The 8049-nt window shown below is 54.1% G+C and overlaps 1 long non-coding RNA gene across 1 annotated transcript; it reads right to left on the reverse strand.

Annotated features, from left to right (window-relative positions):
* Nucleotides 1-215: 215 nt before the first annotated feature.
* Nucleotides 216-8049, reverse strand: LOC143481299 (uncharacterized). The gene is made up of 3 exons (XR_013121998.1): nucleotides 814-8049; nucleotides 583-678; nucleotides 216-381 (listed from the first exon to the last, which is right to left on the reverse strand). It is a non-coding gene; the product is annotated as an uncharacterized LOC143481299 (long non-coding RNA).

Consider the following 8049-nt stretch of genomic DNA (forward strand, 5'->3'; position numbering starts at 1 on the left):
TCATGAATGAAACCACAAACACCACTTGTCAAGCACACCTGTTTATAGTTTAATCACCTAAAGTGAACAGTGAACAGTTAGGTCTCATTTAATATTGCTATTTAAGTAATCAATATATTTTTTGTGTTTAGTTAACAATATATCGCAGAATACTGGACTTCAAACAGTCACTGACACTGAATCTCATGTTATTAAGAAGAATTGTCACAAGTGAATTCATTTTCATAATGCTGTAGTTTATTTGCACCATGTGTGTATTTTTGTGTTTATGTGCGTGTGTAGTTTGTCCAGGAATCTGCGGTGTGTCAGTTGTGCAGGAGATCACAGCAGTAGCAGAGCTGGAGGAGGAGCTCTAGTGTTGGGCAAGTGGCCGTCCTGCACCTACCATAGAGTGGAGTCATGATAGGGACTGAGTCAAAGTTATACACACACACCAAATTCAAATTAATCTCTTTATCACCTGTTCAACTCATTCAGCAGAGAGTTTGTGTGTATGTGTTTATCTTTGTGTGAGGTTTGCCTCACTATCACCCAGACAATCAGGTGATTATCCAGGAGCAGTTATTTCATTCTTACTCTTACCTTTATTCTCCTCACAGGCTGGATCTCTCTTCCTGTAGTTGATTTTCCGACCTTTCCCCCTTGACCCTCTCCTTGTTTTTCTTTTCTCAGTTGTAGCTATGAGGAAATTCAAAGAAGAAAAAGACTCTACACTCCTGGACCTTTTATCCCCCTGGAGCGAATATTATGGTAAAACATAATACCAGTATCATCCCAGTATTATGGGATGTGATGTATATGTGCTTGACTCACTGGGTGGTTGCATAGTGCTTATATTTGCCTGTTCGATGTCCTCAAAAGCCACAACCTCAGAACTCTTCAAAGATGCTTCTGCAAAAAAAAGAATTTATCAATAAACTCTAATTAAATATTACATGGTAATAACAGGTGAATGTTTTTCAGCTGAACTGTAAGTTTGAATGTTGTTGATATTAATAGCTATTGAACAGGTAGATGACAGCAAATTAGCAAATGTGTTATCAACATGGGATGAATGTCTTTTGCTGGGTTAGAGGCCAGCATCCACATACCAGAGTGAAGAAATTTTGTATGTGTATGTTTATCTTTGTGTGAGGTTTACCTCCTTGTTGTCCAGACAATCAGGTGCTTTCCCTGGAACAGTTATTTCATTTTTACTCTTACCTTTATTCTCCTAACAGACTGGATCTCTCTTCTTGTAGTTGATCTTTCCACCTTTCCCCCTTGACCCTCTCCTTGTTTTATTTATTTTCTCTTTTTTGTTATCAATTGTAGCTATGAGGAAATTCAAAGAAAAACACTTCTACAATATTTCGTCGATTTTTCCTTTTTCGACCGCAGATATGGAATAACCCGGCAGGTGAGGTAGCCTGTCCAGGTACAAGTTACGCGGGCGTTTTTTAGACCACCTTTTCAAGGTCCCTCCTCAAAACTGAGGTGAGCAGTGCGGTCCCTAAATAGGGCTGCTCAGTCACACAGGGGTCTGCCGAGAACAGCTGCCACTCAGCCCCAGCTGTGAGCGACCAATACCCTATGACGCTGACATGTAGGGCTCTGACTAGGAGCTCCCAGCCAATTCAAACCTGCCCCCGTCGCCAGACACCCCATCGCTGTCAGACTTCAACCAGATGTGGATCGGTAATATCACCATTGGTCAGAGGTGGATACCTGCGCCAGGAGATTTTTAAGTGCTGTAGGGGGTGCGCTATCTGCAGGAGGCTGCCGGGTCCTGTTTCTGTTCAGGTCCGCCTATTGCGCGCCACCAGCGCCTTACTTTTCTGTCAGGGTGTGCTCCCTTAGCCCTTGCCTGAAAAAAGGCTACCCACAAGGCAGTGGGGCTATTTGCCCATAGTTGGGGCAGTGGTTGATGGGTGCTAGGACGTGTCCACCCTGTGGTGGGCCTACACACCGCATCTCTGGGGCCCACTGCTGCTCCGAGATCCCCTGCAGTTTAGCCTGGGACCACGAGGACCCAGTTTACGTGTGTGGCCGCGAGGAGGCACTGCAGGAGTCTTGGCGTGGACAGGCTGTGTACTGGCAGAGGAGACTTACGCACTCAGCTCCTCGTTTTACCCCCGGTGAGGGGGCTAGCCAGCGGCAGTAGCTGAAAGGAGAAAGTTGCGAGCAGAAAGAGACATGCACTAACTACAAGAACTTTTACACTACTGCACTAGACGCCTCACACACACCCTGTGCACAAACGCGCACACACACACACACATACACACACACAGAGGCGGTCTTTGCATAGAGGCATTGGTAGGCAATTGCCTTGGGCCCCTCCCACTGCAGCCCACTGTAGGGCCCCCCTGACTAGCTAACTTATTTCTCGCATATTAATGTTGATTGGCCCCCTAGCTAAATTCACCTTGAGCCCCCAAATTGCTAAGTCCGCCACTGCACACACATACACACACACACCCATACACACACCAACACAAAACACACACGCACACTTACCCTGATCCCCCTACCATGGGGGAGGGGTCTCCTCCAATTCAGGAGAACCCCCCACGTTCCTGGTCAGGGCCTCCCTCGGGAGCTACGCCCTGTGTGTTGGGGGGGACAGGCTGTGGTCCCGTGCCATGGACCACAGCCGGTCCCCCCCAACACACATTTAAGGGGAGGAGCATGCGTGAAATTACATTTAACATAACAAATCACAAACACGCTAGGACAAAACACACACGGAAAGACTAGACACAAAAAAATAACGAACAAATACAAATAACGAACAGATGGGACCCACAAATGCGCGCTTTACGTACATACAAAATAGTGACGCGCCGCTCATGTTCGCAGTCGCTCCCCACATGAAACACAAGACAACACGGGGAGCGAGGCGACAGTGACGAGCGGTATCAGCGTCACACACAAACCATTTAACATTTAACATAACGAGCACGCACACTGATCCACACGTCCCGTTCATACGTACACACTTTAAACACCCACACAACATGAAGAGTTTTCCCAGGGAAGACAGCCCTGGTCCTCGCCGTGCCACACACACAACACATAAGCACGGCGGAACTCTTCACACAAACATCACACAGAGAAACACTTACCACGAGACATGACCACGAACAAACGACCCTCAGGTGAGACGGATCGCGGGCTCCGCCCACCTGAGGGACGAACACCACAACAACAACGACGACAACTGCCGCTGTGGACGGATGCGACCGGTAGGGGGCCCCCGTACGGAGACAGGCCCCCCACCCCCACCAAGCCACACTCCCCTCCACTAGGTGTGTGGCACACAGCGGCAGCACACAAAACATGAAGGGGCAGGAAGGCAGGGACAAGGCAGGGACACACCCCCTGCAGTCCAGCAGCTGAAACACAGAACACAAAACATACATTTGCTCTCCTACCTGGGCGGGACCCTGGACCGACTGGGCCGTCAACAACACAAAACCACGCCCCAGTCGGTCACAGGGCCCTCACGCCCTAACCGGCATTTGGCCGCTTAGCCCCACAGGTGTGAGGACGAGGAGCTACGGCTCCTTATTCGTCCGTGGTGTACGTATGTGCAGGTTACCTCCCTGGGGTGTGGCTACGTCCCCTCCTGGACCTACCTCCTCCCGGAGCTGACCCCTGCCTTCTGCTAGGGGTCACCCCAGCCTCCTGGGGAGTCAGCCCCAGCCGGGGCCTCCCATCACGAGGTGGACTCCTCCACCCAACCATGGAGCGCCAGAGACCGAGGCCCAAAGCACCCCCATCGCGGGCTGGGGTACAGCCCCAAGGGCCTCCTGGTCACCCCGGGCAGGAGGGAGGATCTGCATCTTCAGCAGGAGCTCTTCAGACCAGAGCCCCATGGTCACCAAACAGCCGGGGGCCCCAGCCCTATAGGGAGAGGCTCTTTAAGACCAGGCTCCGGTCACCCCACAACATAAGGGGGCTCCTGCCAGGTAGAAACCCCAACAAGGTCCAGGAAAACCACGATCCGCCGCCAGGGAGAAGACCTGCACATAAAAAACACACACATACACACACACCCATACACACACCAACACAAAACACACATGCGCACTTACCCTGATCCCCCTACCATGGGGGAGGGGTCTCCTCCAATTCAGGAGAACCCCCCACGTTCCTGGTCAGGGCCTCCCTCGGGAGCTACACCCTCCGTGCCACACTCCGTGGCACGGGACCACAGCCGGTCCCCCCCAACACACATTTAAGGGGAGGAGCATGCGTGGAATTACATTTAACATAACAAATCACAAACACGCTAGGACAAAACACACACGCAAAGACTAGACACAAAAAAACGGTACAAATAACGAACAGACGGGACCCAAAAATGCGCGCTCTACGTACATACAAAATAGTGACGCGCCGCTCATGTTCGCAGTCGCTCCCCACATGAAACACAAGACAACACGGGGAGCGAGGCGACAGTGACGAGCGGTATCAGCGTCACACACAAACCATTTAACATTTAACATAACGAGCACGCACACTGATCCACACGTTCCGTTCATACGTACACACTTTAAACACCCACACAACATGAAGAGTTTTCCCAGGGAAGACAGCCCTGGTCCTCGCCGTGCCACACACACAACACATAAGCACGGCGGAACTCTTCACACAAACATCACACAGAGAAACACTTACCACGAGACATGACCACGAACAAACGACCCTCAGGTGAGACGGATCGCGGGCTCCGCCCACCTGAGGGACGAACACCACAACAACGACGACGACAACTGCCGCTGTGGACGGATGCGACCGGTAGGGGGCCCCCGTACGGAGACAGGCCCCCCACCCCCACCAAGCCACACTCCCCTCCACTAGGTGTGTGGCACACAGCGGCAGCACACAAAACATGAAGGGGCAGGAAGGCAGGGACAAGGCAGGGACACACCCCCTGCAGTCCAGCAGCTGAAACACAGAACACAAAACATACATTAGCTCACCTACCTGGGCGGGACCCTGGACCGACTGGGCCGTCAACAACACAAAACCACGCCCCAGTCGGTCACAGGGCCCTCACGCCCTAACCGGCATTTGGCCGCTTAGCCCCACAGGTGTGAGGACGAGGAGCTACGGCTCCTTATTCGTCCGTGGTGTACGTATGTGCAGGTTACCTCCCTGGGGTGTGGCTACGTCCCCTCCTGGACCTACCTCCTCCCGGAGCTGACCCCTGCCTTCTGCTAGGGGTCACCCCAGCCTCCTGGGGAGTCAGCCCCAGCCGGGGCCTCCCATCACGAGGTGGACTCCTCCACCCAACCATGGAGCGCCAGAGACCGAGGCCCAAAGCACCCCTATCGCGGGCTGGGGTACAGCCCCAAGGGCCTCCTGGTCACCCCGGGCAGGAGGGAGGATCTGCATCTTCAGCAGGAGCTCTTCAGACCAGAGCCCCATGGTCACCAAACCGCCGGGGGCCCCAGCCCTATAGGGAGAGGCTCTTTAAGACCAGGCTCCGGTCACCCCACAACATAAGGGGGCTCCTGCCAGGTAGAAACCCCAACAAGGTCCAGGAAAACCACGATCCGCCGCCAGGGAGAAGACCTGCACATAAAAAACACACACATACACACACACCCATACACACACCAACACAAAACACACATGCGCACTTACCCTGATCCCCCTACCATGGGGGAGGGGTCTCCTCCAATTCAGGAGAACCCCCCACGTTCCTGGTCAGGGCCTCCCTCGGGAGCTACACCCTCCGTGCCACACTCCGTGGCACGGGACCACAGCCGGTCCCCCCCAACACACATTTAAGGGGAGGAGCATGCGTGGAATTACATTTAACATAACAAATCACAAACACGCTAGGACAAAACACACACGCAAAGACTAGACACAAAAAAAACGGTACAAATAACGAACAGACGGGACCCACAAATGCGCGCTCTACGTACATACAAAATAGTGACGCGCCGCTCATGTTCGCAGTCGCTCCCCACATGAAACACAAGACAACACGGGGAGCGAGGCGACAGTGACGAGCGGTATCAGCGTCACACACAAACCATTTAACATTTAACATAACGAGCACGCACACTGATCCACACGTCCCGTTCATACGTACACACTTTAAACACCCACACAACATGAAGAGTTTTCCCAGGGAAGACAGCCCTGGTCCTCGCCGTGCCACACACACAACACATAAGCACGGCGGAACTCTTCACACAAACATCACACAGAGAAACACTTACCACGAGACATGACCACGAACAAACGACCCTCAGGTGAGACGGATCGCGGGCTCCGCCCACCTGAGGGACGAACACCACAACAACAACGACGACAACTGCCGCTGTGGACGGATGCGACCGGTAGGGGGCCCCCGTACGGAGACAGGCCCCCCACCCCCACCAAGCCACACTCCCCTCCACTAGGTGTGTGGCACACAGCGGCAGCACACAAAACATGAAGGGGCAGGAAGGCAGGGACAAGGCAGGGACACACCCCCTGCAGTCCAGCAGCTGAAACACAGAACACAAAACATACATTAGCTCACCTACCTGGGCGGGACCCTGGACCGACTGGGCCGTCAACAACACAAAACCACGCCCCAGTCGGTCACAGGGCCCTCACGCCCTAACCGGCATTTGGCCGCTTAGCCCCACAGGTGTGAGGACGAGGAGCTACGGCTCCTTATTCGTCCGTGGTGTACGTATGTGCAGGTTACCTCCCTGGGGTGTGGCTACGTCCCCTCCTGGACCTACCTCCTCCCGGAGCTGACCCCTGCCTTCTGCTAGGGGTCACCCCAGCCTCCTGGGGAGTCAGCCCCAGCCGGGGCCTCCCATCACGAGGTGGACTCCTCCACCCAACCATGGAGCGCCAGAGACCGAGGCCCAAAGCACCCCCATCGCGGGCTGGGGTACAGCCCCAAGGGCCTCCTGGTCACCCCGGGCAGGAGGGAGGATCTGCATCTTCAGCAGGAGCTCTTCAGACCAGAGCCCCATGGTCACCAAACAGCCGGGGGCCCCAGCCCTATAGGGAGAGGCTCTTTAAGACCAGGCTCCGGTCACCCCACAACATAAGGGGGCTCCTGCCAGGTAGAAACCCCAACAAGGTCCAGGAAAACCACGATCCGCCGCCAGGGAGAAGACCTGCACATAAAAAACACACACATACACACACACCCATACACACACCAACACAAAACACACATGCGCACTTACCCTGATCCCCCTACCATGGGGGAGGGGTCTCCTCCAATTCAGGAGAACCCCCCACGTTCCTGGTCAGGGCCTCCCTCGGGAGCTACACCCTCCGTGCCACACTCCGTGGCACGGGACCACAGCCGGTCCCCCCCAACACACATTTAAGGGGAGGAGCATGCGTGGAATTACATTTAACATAACAAATCACAAACACGCTAGGACAAAACACACACGCAAAGACTAGACACAAAAAAACGGTACAAATAACGAACAGACGGGACCCACAAATGCGCGCTCTACGTACATACAAAATAGTGACGCGCCGCTCATGTTCGCAGTCGCTCCCCACATGAAACACAAGACAACACGGGGAGCGAGGCGACAGTGACGAGCGGTATCAGCGTCACACACAAACCATTTAACATTTAACATAACGAGCACGCACACTGATCCACACGTCCCGTTCATACGTACACACTTTAAACACCCACACAACATGAAGAGTTTTCCCAGGGAAGACAGCCCTGGTCCTCGCCGTGCCACACACACAACACATAAGCACGGCGGAACTCTTCACACAAACATCACACAGAGAAACACTTACCACGAGACATGACCACGAACAAACGACCCTCAGGTGAGACGGATCGCGGGCTCCGCCCACCTGAGGGACGAACACCACAACAACAACGACGACAACTGCCGCTGTGGACGGATGCGACCGGTAGGGGGCCCCCGTACGGAGACAGGCCCCCCACCCCCACCAAGCCACACTCCCCTCCACTAGGTGTGTGGCACACAGCGGCAGCACACAAAACATGAAGGGGCAGGAAGGCAGGGACAAGGCAGGGACACACCCCCTGCAGTCCAG

Source organism: Brachyhypopomus gauderio, chromosome 17, assembly GCF_052324685.1.
Source record: "Brachyhypopomus gauderio isolate BG-103 chromosome 17, BGAUD_0.2, whole genome shotgun sequence".
NCBI lineage: Eukaryota > Metazoa > Chordata > Actinopteri > Gymnotiformes > Hypopomidae > Brachyhypopomus > Brachyhypopomus gauderio.